Genomic DNA, 12,602 nt, shown 5'->3' with positions numbered 1-12,602 from the left:
CTGAAAAATTTCAGAAAGTACCATATGAACACAGGCCAAAGGTAACAAGTTCAAGCTCTGATGAAGACAACAGAAAAAACTAAGACCAAAATAAAAGATGGAGGTGAGAAGGCACTTTCATAAAGGAACAACAGGCTTTTTCTTTGGTCACTCAGGTACTTTGGAGGAAAAAACTACTGTCTGACTTGACCACATGGGATCCCTTAACTCAGGCAACAGGGAGGTCCTGAGCACCTCGGTGGAGGTGAGAAGCTACTTTCAGAAGGGAACAACAGGCTTCCTCCTCGGTAATTCAGGTTCTTTGAGGGAAAAACTGCTGTCAGGCACAAATATATAGGTGCTTTACAAAACATTGCTGTGGACATTGGAGAGCCACAGGAGCAATGAGGGTTGCCGGGTTGCAGTGAGCCTCAGGGGGAGTTGTATGCCTCAGCAGGGAGCAGCAAGCCACAGCAGTTAGCAGAGAGCTGCAATGTGGAGAAGTGAGCTACAGAGGGACCCACCTACCAGGAGCAAGCAGAACAATGGGAATTTGAGTGAGACACTCAGGGGGGATCACGGCTGATTGCTGGAGCAATTGTGGGACTTCATCAATTTAAGCAGGAAGGAGTGAGACAGCTGGCGCTCAACTTGAGTGGCAGACCTAGTTCTTGAGGAAAAAACCAAGGCTTCCTGGTTTTCCATTTAGGCCTCCCTCCCAATAAGTCTGCATGCACGTCTCCCCATCTCCCTCTCACACATGTGTCTGCACATGCACCCACACTGTACATGCATCCACTCATTTGCCTGCCTATCCTTCTTCTGGAGTAGTGATGTCAGATCAAGAGCCTGCTATCGTTTCAGGCACAAAAAACCCCCCTCTGCAATGTCCTGAAAGAAGCAGGCTAACTTACTACCCTCAAAAGCCCAAAGCAAAATATCACACACACACACACACACACACACACACACACACACACACACACACGTGCTCGCGCAATGGATTTCCTGAAGTCAGAAAGTCTGATGGAATTTTCTGACACAGAATTTAAAAGAACAATGATTGAATATTTTCAATGGGTTAAAAACAAACTTGAAGAACTACAGGACACTGCAAGCAAAAACCATGTGGTTGGCACGGAGAAGAGTGGAAAGAGCACATTCATCAAGCAGTTGCACATCATCCATGGCTCTGGCCACTCAGAGAAGGACAAGCAGCGCTTCCCAAGCTTGTCTATCAGAACATATTCACGGCCATGCAGGCAATGATCTGGACCATGAAGACCCTGAAGATCTTCTATAAGTATGAGAAAAATAAGGCCAATGCCCGTGATCCAGGAGGTGATGTGGAGAAGGTGACCATCTTTGAGCACCAGTACATCAACTCCATCAAGATGCTGTGGAATGACCATGATCCAGGAGCGCTGTGACCTGTGGCACAAGTGTGAGCTCTCCAACTCAGCCAACCTGACTGATGTTGACTGCATCACCACCTCCGGCTACCTGCCCACACAGCAGGAAATGCTGCAGGTCTGAATGCTGAATGCCCATCACTGGCATCATCAGATACCACTTTGACCTTGAGAACATCATCTTCAGGATGGTAGATGTTGGTGGACAGTAGTCAGAGCAGCAGAAGTGGATTCACTGCTTTGAGAACTTGAAGTCCATCATGTTCCTCATGGCCCTGAGCGAGTATGACCAGGTTCTGGTGGAGTTGGACAATGAGAACCTCATGGAGGAGAGCAAAGTGCTCTTCCAGACCATCATCACCTACCCGTGGTTCTAGAACTCCTCCATAATCCTCTTCCTCAACAAGAAGGACTTGCTGGAGGATAAGATCCTCTACTCCCATCTCATAGACTACTTCCCCAAGTTGGATGGGCCACAGCACAACACCCAGGCTACCCAGGGCCTCATCCTAAAGACCTTTGTGGATCTGAACCCCAACTCTGACAATATCATCTACTCGTACTTCACCTGCACAACCGACACTGAGAACATCCACTTCATGTTTGGGGCTCTCAGGGACACCCTCCTGCAGCTCAACCTGAGGGAGTACAACCTGCTGTGAGCCTCTGTGGCCAATCACCTGGGCAGTGCTGGGATGGTCCCCTCTTTCTACACTTCCACACCCTCTCATCCAGCCCGGTACTGTGACGCTCCAATTTTGTTTTGTTCTCATTTTTGTTTTTTAAAGAAATATGTAACCTGAGGACTGCCAAATGGCTGGGCAGTGGGGACCCACCTCGCACTGCTTGCGCATCCCTGTGGTCTTGTTTACCTGTGGTTTCCTCCTGTGTCTCGAAGGTCAGGAGACTGCAGTCCAACTTCTGTTAAAAGTTTTGCGGTTTTTCCCAAAGCTTTAAACAAAAACTTGAAGCTTTAGAAAAGCCACAGGCAATAGCTCTTTTATTATTTATGACATCATATCTGAAAACATCATGTCATGGTTTTTTTATCATCTATACTCTTTTTGCTTGTTTGTTTTGGGGTTTTCCCCCTACTAGTTTATTTACAAAATTAAAATACAAATTTGAACAAATTCTTTCAATAGCCCTATACAAAGAAAACTACAGAGCATTCCTAAAAGACACAATAAAAGACCTAAAGAAATGGAAAAATGTGCTCTGTTCATGGATAGATAGACTCAATATGGTGAAAACTACAATCCTACCAAAAGCAATCTACATGTTCAATGCAATCCCAATTCAGATAGCAAATTCATTTTTCACGGAGATTGAAAGGGAAATTATCAAATTTATTTGGAGAGACAAAACACTTCAGTTTAAGGTTATTGAGTCCTATGACATACTTTGGACATGTTGTAAGGAGAGACAGGTCTTTGGAGAGGAACATCATGCTGGGCAGAGTGGAGGGACAGCGCAGGAGGGGAAGACCCTCTATGAGGTGGATTGATTCAGTGACTGGGGTAATCGAGATGGATGTGTCAGAGGCAGTGAGATTGGCACGGGATAGAGCACTGTTTATGACTGTTGTACATAGGGTCGCTATGAATCGCAAGGGACTCGACGGCACATAACAACAACAACAACAACAAACAATGCACCTTCACATGACGACTCCGTGAAGGGGGTAGGTGGCGCCCCTGTTGCCCACCCTGGGAAGTGCCTAACCAAAACAAACCAGCACCCCTGGCTTTGTGGGTCAAAGAGACACTCCCTGCCCTCCCTTATGATCCCTGAGGAGACCCCTCCCAGAACCCACTGGGCCCCTCACCGGGCCTCTACACCCAACCTTGGGGTCTGGGCTGGGCTGTATTTCCAGAGGCAAAACATGGCCCGTGAGGGGTCTCCAGAGGCTGTGGAGCCAGAGCAGTAAAAAGAGGTGTCCGGAGGCTCAGCACGGGGCCCTCACCTCCAGTGGGTCCTTGCGGTTTGCTATCATCACCCACACGGAAAGAGTGAGGTGGGGACATTTTAGATTATTTCCAGGTATGTCCCCCAGAGGTGGAGTGAGAACACAAGGCCTGGGGTGCTTGAGGCCTGGGGTAGGGGACGCACAGGACAGTTGTCCTTCACGCTGACCTTGGCCGAGGGGGTGCTCAGGAGCGCACACTGCCCATTCCCAAGCAGCCACCTGTGTCAGCCAGAACTGAGATCCAGAACTTGGGGTCCCCATAAAGCTTCACATGCAGGCCTCCTACTGACTGTGAAAGGGGCATGCTGTGAGGCTCCTAGTGACTGTGAAATGAGCATGCTGGCACTTTCGCTTTGGAAGAAGCAACTTGGCCACCTCAGATGATGTCGATGGAACGAACACTGCAGGGCTTCTTTGCCTCCGGGTATTTATATTTGCACACGCTCACAGTAGGAATGAACTGAACTGCCAGCTATGTCTTGATTCCTTGCGAGTGGGCCCTGTGCCTCACTCCGGCACTCTCTACAGCCACTGCTCTTTAAGCACCCCCAAAATGAGATCATCAGAGAATCAAATTAGCCAAAGTATTTTTCTGGGCACACACACCCGTTTGTGCTTCACTTAAGTCAGGGATCTGCTCTGTTGTTGTGTGTGGGGGGAGATGAGAGGGAGTAGTCAAGGTGTGCCTGAGTGCCATCAACCCTTTGGCCTGTGGTCACCCACGTCCTGGGCTGGTCGGCGACAAGCTGATGGGGCCCTGACCTCCAGAAATCCTGATGGAAATAAACTTTTCTTATCTTTCTCCTTAAATGAACTCTCTGTTTTACATTGGAATAAATTTTCTTCCTATAAAAAAGAACTACAGGACACTGCAAGCAAATATCAGGAGAAGCTTAAAAAAAAAAACAACAAACCAAAACCAAGCAGATAAAACGGATGAGGCAGTAGAGGCACTGGAAAAGCAAGAAACCACAATCCAAAATATGAGGCCCAAGGTTACAGATGCTGTCAACATGATGGAGGGACACATGAACAGAGTTGAAATGATGAACCATAACCATTGAAATAGAAGATAGAATTGTTACCAACGATCTGCTAGAGCAAAAAGCAGAATCAAAAAGGGAGGAAAAAGAAGAACATCTAAGACTAACTTGGGATACCATCAAGAGAAGTAACTTGCACATAATCGGAATCCCAGAACAGGAAGAAGCAAGGAGAGTCACCATGAAAGTTGTGGAAGAATTACTAGAAGAGAATTTCCCAGGCACAATAAAGAATGACAGAATATATTTTCAAGATACCGAGTGAATACCATATATAATAGACCCCAAAATAAAAACACCAAGGCATATCATAGTCAAACTTGCCAGAACCAAAGATAAGGAGAGAATTCTAAAAGCAGAGAAGGAGAAACAGAGAGTAACCTGTAAGGGAGAGCACATAAGATTAAGTGCTAATTTCTCAGCAGAAACCTTGTGAGCAAGATGACAGTGGAATGACATACATTGAACACTCAAAGAACACAACTGTCAACCAAGAATACTATACCCAGAAAAATTGTCCATTAAATATTAAAAAGAGATCAAGATATTTCCAGAAAAACAGAACCTAAGGGAGTTTGTAAAAATTAGACCAGCATTGCAGGAAACACTGAGAAATGTCCCTATTACAGAGGTGCCATGTAAAGCAGGATGGACCAAGGTAACTGGCAACAACCAAAAGAACTCAACAAAATGATAGCAATAATACCTTGCCTCTCAATAATCACACTGAATATAAATGGTTTAAATGCACCACTGAAGAGAAAAAACAAAATTCATCAATATGTTATCTAGAAGAGACACATCTGAGAAATGAAGATAAAGATAAAAGGGGGGGATATACCAAACAAATGGAAACCAGGAAAAAGCAGGAGTAGTGATATTAATCTCTGATAAAATAAATTTCAATGTAAAAACCATCACAAAGGACAAGGAAGGTCACAACATAATGCTTAAAGGGTCAATAGAACAAGAGGACATAACAATAATAAATATTTAGGCACCAACTGAAAGACCTCCAAAATAGATGAAACAAACATAAACAAAACTGAAAAAGGAAATAGACAACACTAGTATAGTAGTTGGAAAATTCAGTACACCACTCTCAAGAGAAGACAGAACCACCAGAAAGAAACTCAACAAAGATACAGAAGAATTAAACCACATGATAAACCAACTTGATCTGATAGATAATTATAGGATAATACATCCAAAAAAGCACAGTATACCTTCTTCTTCATTTGCGTTGAACATTCTCCAGAATAGATCACATTTTAGGTCACAAGGCAAGCATCAATAAATTAAAAAACATAGAAATAATACAAAGCATCTTCTCAGATCACAATACTACAAAATTAGAAATTAGTAACAAGAGGATAAAGGATAAAGAAATCTACATTTGGAAGCTGAACAACACCTTGATTAAACATGAGTGGGTTGTTGTTGTGAAATGCTCTCAAGTCGTAGGCGACTCATAGCAACCCTATGAATGAAAGACCATCATGATCACTTGTATAACTGTCTTGTTTCTCCAAGTTCATAGGGTTTACAGAGGCAAGCTAATTTGGAAGTCAAGCCACTCCCGCTTCCAAGAGAGGGTTGTTGTTCTTGATGTCATGTGCCATCGAGTCGCTTACGACTCATAGTGACCCTATGTACAACAGCCCTAAATTCTGCTCTGTCCTGTGTCAATAGCACTGTCTCTAATACACCCATCCCGATTACCCCAGTCACTGAATCAATCCACCTCATGGAGGGCCTTCCCCTCCCGTGCTGTCCCTCCAACCTACCAAGCATGATGTCCCTCTCCAAGGAGCAGTCCCTCTTTACATGTCCAAAGTATATTAGATGGAGCCTCAGAATCCTTGCCTTCAAGGAGTCACCTGGTTTAACCCTTTCCAGGATGAATCTGTTTGTTTTCCTAGCAGTCCACGGTACCCTCAATACTCTTCTCCAGCACCACAGCTCAAAGGCATCGGTTCTCATTCTATCCTCCTTAGTCATTGTACAACTCTCTGATGCATAACAAGTGATCACAAAGACCATTGCATGTATCAGACACACCTTAGTCTCCAGAGAGACACCATTGCTCTTCAGTACTTTGGAGAGGTCCCTAACAGCAGACTTTCCCATGGCAATGCTTCTTTTAATTTCCTGGCTACTGGTGCCAAGAGTGTTGACTGTGGAGCCAAGCAAACTAAAGTTGTTCACAATCTCAATCTCTTCACCATCCATCCTGATGCTGCCAGTTAGTCCAGTGGTGAGAATCTTTGTCTTGATATTAAACCTCAATCCATATTAAAAGCTGAAGTCCTTGACCCTCTGCAGCAAGTGCTTCAGGTCCTCCTCAGTTTCAGTAAGCAGGGTTGTGTCATCTGCATAATAAGATTGTTAATAGATCTTCCACCAATCCTGACCCCACATTTCTCCTCATAGATCCCAGCTTCCCAGATAATCTGTTCTGCATACAGGTTGAAAAGGTATGGAGACAGGACACATCCCTGGTGTACACCCTTCCCAATTTTGAACCATGCAGTGTCCTTGCTCTGTTCTGATGACTGCCTTGTGGTCCAAGTATAGGTTTTGCATTAGCATGATGAGGTGTTCTGGGATTCCCATTCTTCTCAGAGTCAGCCACAGTTTGTTATGATCCACACAGTCAAACACCTTTGCATATTCAATGAAACACAGATAGACATTCCTCTGGTATTCCCTGCTTTCAGCTAAGATCCATCTAACATTAGCTACAATATCCCTAGTACCATGACCCCTTCTAACCCAGCCTGGACTTCTGGCAGTTCTCTGCTGATGTGCTGTTCTAGTTGTTTTTGGATAATCTTCAGCAGAATCTTGCTTGCGTGTGAAATCAATGAGATTGTTCTACAGTTTCCACACTCTGTTGGGTCACCCTTCTTAGGGATGGGAGCAAATATAGATTTCTTCCAGTCAGTTGGCCAGGTGATTGTTCTCCAGATTTCTTGGCACAACTTGGTGAGCACGTCCAGGGCAGCATCTGTTAGCTGAAATATTTCAATTGGTATACCATCTATTCCTTGGGCCTTATTTTTTGCTATTTCTTTCAAAGTAGCTTGAACATTTTCCTTCATCACCATAGGCTCTTGCTCATATGTTGTTTCATGAAATTCTTCTGTGTCTGCCAATTCCTTTTGACACTGTGACTCAGTATATTCTTTCCATCTTCTTTTAATACTTCCTGGCTTATTTAATATTTTGCCTAAGGCATCCTTGATTATAGCAACTCGAGGTTTGCATTTGTTCTTCAGTTCCTTGAGCTTGAGAAATGCTGAGCAAGTTCGGCCCTTTTGATTTTCTGACTCCAACTCTTTGCACATTTTATTGTAATATTTTACTTTGTCATCCCACGCTGCCTTTGTTTTCCATGCTGGAAATACTGGGATTGCTAAATTCATTCACATTTTGGTGGAAGATTCAATCCATTCCTCTCATTTTAGGCAAAGATTTTTCAGATATCCTCATCATTTCCTAGACTTCAACTGAGACTTTTCCAACACTAAATAGAATAAGGTGTTAGGAGCGCTACTGCTAACTGATTCTTTAGTGGTTTAACCGAATAAGAAACTCTTGAGAAGAAAAGTTTTGATCTACTCAGAAAAACATCAGACATGGAAAATTCCATGGAACATGGAGGGAGTTACCACTGACTTCGAATTAGCAGACAACAATGCTTTGGTTAATTATTCTTTTTTTTTTTTTAGAACTTGTGTTGTTGTTAGATGTACTCTATTCCATTACAACTCATAGAAAATACCTGAATTTTGTCCTATAATGCCTCATCCTTAAGGTCTCTGACTTGTTGGAGCCCCCTCTTAGGATAACTATTTTAGTCTGTCTTATTGAAGTTTGTTCTTTCTCTGCCCCTCTATCTTTCCTAGGACTGTGTCTTTTTTCCAAGAGATGTTATCCTGATAACAGGAATAAAGTATGTGAAATGAAGATTAACCACTGTTCCTCTTAGGAGCATGTTGGTTGCTCTACCTCCAAATCAGACTTGTTTCTTCTTTTGAAAGTCTATGAGATATTCAGTAGTGTAGTGTGCCTCAAAACTTTTTGGATCTGTTAGAATTTTGTGTGGATGAGAAAATGGAAGAGCGAATCTTTGGTGTGTGTGCCTATCCCACACACCTGCCTTACTTACATCAGTGTCTTCCAGGTTTCACACTTCCCTTACTTTCCTTGTCTAGATATCTACAGTATCTTTACTCAAAGCCTTCTTTTAACTTGAAGAGCCTTTCAGACACATTCCTTTGCTGAGCTGAGGAGCACAGCTGCACCCTTAATCATCTAGAACAGTGGTTTTCGGTCTCAGGTCAGACTCATGTGATGCTAGTAGGGCCAATAGCAGTGAAGAAATTGCTGCTGAAGATGGTGCAACGTTTGGTAAGCTGGGACTTTGAAATTTGGGCCCAAGGTAGATTTCTCTGGCTGTGGGTAGAGGGTTGTGTGGTGGAATCAGTAGAGATGGTGGAATGTTAGAATCTCAAGGATCTCTGAGGAGGCAAGGACTATGTGCTCCTGAGCATGCTAGGACAGACATAGACATTTATGTTTTGAGTTAGTTGAGGAGTGCTTGGGAAGGGTAAGGGGAGCATGGGGTGATGGGTTTGCCAGGGATGGGCTGGAGATGACTTCTCACTCGATGACATCCCCTAATGGCCTGCCTTATCCTGGGTCTCTAGTCAATGACCCCTTTAATAACTATACAAACCCTTTCTTTGCAGGCTTAGAAATGCTGCTGCATGTCCAGAACCACCAACTGACTGAAGGCGACCTACATTCATTTCCTGCACAACAGTCTCTTTCCCCAGATGTAGCATTGCCTGGCAAAATGGAGGAGCTCTCCTACCTTGGGCAGTTCACTGACATCTCACTGCCATACAATCTCATGTAAGTGTCCCCAGAGTAATAATGCATTTCATCCTGCAAAACCTATTAAACAAATGAGTTGATAATAGGCATGGCCTTCAATATGCTGCCCTTCTTGATTTTCAAGGGCCTGCCCTGCTTGAACAGTTTTTCACTGAGTAGGCCAGATGCTAAGGTCTAGAGAAGATATGCTGAGTCAACATTTGCTGGGCTCCTGGATTCAGCAGAATGAAGGATTATCACCTCCTCGTGCATTGACCCCCCCCCCCGAACCTTCTCAAAAAAGTGACCTCACACAATGCTACTCCCCCAAAGGGAATCTGGCTAGACTCCTCTAGACGGTGTGAGAAGGGTGTTTCCAGGGAAAAGAGAAAGGGAAGATGTTGGATAGAGGAAGAATATGAGTGGTAACAGTTAATTCCCATGGCCTTCCACATGCATATATCTTATCCTGCTGAAGCAATTTTTTCCTGTGTAGACTGAATGCTGAGGTCTGGGTAAGAAGTAATTAGCAGAAATTTGGTGAGCTAAGGGAGCTCTGGTGTCCTGGTGGTAGGAAGTTGTCCTGAAATCTGGAAGGCACACAGCCCGAATCCACTAGCTCATCCACGTGAGAAAGATGTGAAATATCCTCCACTGCATTAACTGCCTCTGAAAACCCTGTTGAGGGTCAGCTATGGGTTGGTTCTAGCTCAATGGTACACAGCAACAACAGGGCTGACCTAATCCAATTGGTCTCATAACAGAAAAGTACATTCTTTTACACTTTGCTACTCCCTGAAAGAGATGTTAGTTAAGTTACTCCAGACATGGTAGAAATGGATATTTCCAGAGGGCAGAGAGAGTAGAGGTGTGTGACAGAGGAAGAAAGGGAGGCATAAGAGCTGGCCCTCCTCGGCCTGTGCATCTAGAAGCAATATATATTCAACTCTTAATAGAGCAGCTTCTGTTGCCTACTGAGGTGGCTGATATTTTTTGTTCCTCTATGCAAAGTAAGCTGTTGCATAGCTGTTAACAGGAGGTCAACTCAGAACGTTACACAGAGGCTGAGGTGAGACTCAGGTCTCTTGGTATCTCTGATGTGCTCATGGCTCATGTGAAGTGATCTACTGTGAGTTACAGCGAGGTGTGAGGACCTAGTCACTTTTGGGCACAAGGCAGCCTAAGCCAACTTGCAATGACTCTGGAGGGGATCTTGGGTAATTGTTCCTTAACTGTACCCACACCTCAACTCTGCCAAGCTTTGTCTTCTGGATCTCCTACATCATCTGTCTCAGGTACTTATCACAGAAAGTTCCCTATTATGTTTCCTTGTTCAACTCTCATGCTTACAATCATTCTATTCCTAATTTCCATTTATCAAAAAATAAGACGGCTGAGTCATTCAGAGAGAGTGGAGATACATCTTTTCCTATACAAATTTGTGTGTCATGGAAATTGGACTGAATTTTCCAAGAGAATGACTGCCATAAATGGTCTAATATTAAGAAAATCTGTATTACAACATACTTCTGCACTATATGAAAGGAAGCCACCGACCAAGGTGATTTGAATCCCTTTTCTGTCCTGGATTCTTCTTATTCACACCTATCTGCAGCCCTAAGAAAAAGTGTCTTCTTTGGCGGTTTCCAAGGATCCCACTGCCATCCAGTCTCTTCTAATTTCCCTGTTTTACTCTTGAAACGGACAATAAGACAAGTGTTCTAGTTACTGTGGTCTTTAATTTATTGTTCTCCTTGATTGTAATGAGTTTACCTGACCAGAAAGGGCTTCTCTGGGCAGATCTGATGCTGAGGTCTGGAGACAAAATGGTGAGCATATCCTTGCTGGGGCACAGGGCTGAGCCAAGAATCTCAGAGAAAAGTCTCTATTTTCAACATGATGAAGAGATTGAGATTGTTCAGTTTTGGTTTGCTTGGCTCCACAGTCAACACTGTTGGCACCAGAAGCCAGGAAATTAAAAGACGTATTGCAATGGGAAAGTCTGCAGTTAGAGACCTCTCTAAAGTACTGAAGTGAAACAATGTCAGTCTGAAGACTAAGGTGCACCTGATACATGCCATGGTCTTTGCAATCACTTGCTATGCATCAGAGAGCTGGGCAATGACTCAGGATGATAGAAGAATTGATGCCTTTGAGCTGTGGTGTTGGAGAAGAATATTGAATATACCATGGACTTCTAAGAAAACGAACAGGTTTGTCCTTGAGAGGGTGAAGCCAGGCTGCTCCTTGAAGGCAAGGATTCAGAAACTTCATCTGACATACTTTGGACATGTTGCAAGGAGGGATCAGTCCTTGGAGAGGGTCATCATGATTGGGACGGTGGAGGGACAGCCCAGGAGAGGAAGACCCTCGATGAGATGGATTGATTCAGTGACTGGGGTAATGGGAGTAGGTATGTCAGAGATGGTGAGATTGGCACAGGATAGGGCACAGTGGGTTGCTATGAGTCGCAGGTGACATGATGGCACATAACAATAATAACAACAACCCAGCAAGGGAGTCTCTTAGGCTGCTCTCTCATAAATGCTGGAGAATGAAATGCAAACAGAGAAAGATTGAGGGGAAGGTGACAAAGGAAGAATGGAAAGTTGTCAGTTGAACCAGCCAATGAAAGATTGTCAGTCCTCGAGGAGAACCAGTTTAATCTCTTCTTGTTTGTTTGGAACTCTTGCTATAGCTTACAGAGTCACAAATTCACAGGTATCCTGAGGTGAGGTCCAAGAATAAATAGCACAAGCAGTTAGAAGTTCCACTCTAACTGATAAGTTAGTGGTTTAAGTGAAGAAGAGTTGCTTGGGAAGAAAAGTTTTGATCCACGTAAAATATTCAGCCATGGAAAATCCTACGGAACATCAAATTGACAGTTCTGGACAGCAATGCTTTGGTTAATTTTTCTATTTTTACAACTTATGTTGATTTAGTTGTTAGGTGTCATCTGTTGTTGTGTGCCATCAAGTTGAGTACAACTCATCGTGATCCTATGAACAAAAGGTCTAAATCTTGTCCTCTTCTGTGCCATCTTCACACTTCCTGACACACTAGACCCCATAGTGGCAGTCACTGTGGTAATCCACCTGGCTGAGAGTCTTCCTATCCTTTGTCAACACCCCATCTTTCTGAGAATCATATCCCTCTTCAAGAAATAGCATCTCCTAGCAACATGCCTGAAGTATGTGAGGTGAAGCTTCATCTTTGCCTCCAAAGAGCACTGTGGCTACACTTTCTTCAAGACATATTTGTTTGTTGTTTTGGCAGTACCTGGAATGTTCAGTATGCTTCTCCAAAACCACAGCT

General features: G+C 43.8%; 1 pseudogene; it reads left to right on the top strand.

Moving 5' to 3' along the window:
• The first annotated feature begins 1,113 nt into the window (after nt 1-1,113).
• LOC102867802 lies at nt 1,114-2,053 on the top strand (annotated as a pseudogene).
• The last annotated feature ends 10,549 nt before the right edge of the window (nt 2,054-12,602 follow it).

Source organism: Elephantulus edwardii, unplaced genomic scaffold, assembly GCF_000299155.1.
Source record: "Elephantulus edwardii isolate Elephantulus edwardi_28Jun2011 unplaced genomic scaffold, EleEdw1.0 scaffold00255, whole genome shotgun sequence".
Taxonomy (NCBI): domain Eukaryota; kingdom Metazoa; phylum Chordata; class Mammalia; order Macroscelidea; family Macroscelididae; genus Elephantulus; species Elephantulus edwardii.
Note: the sequence above shows the minus strand (reverse complement) of the source record. Positions and strands in the feature narration are given on the sequence as shown.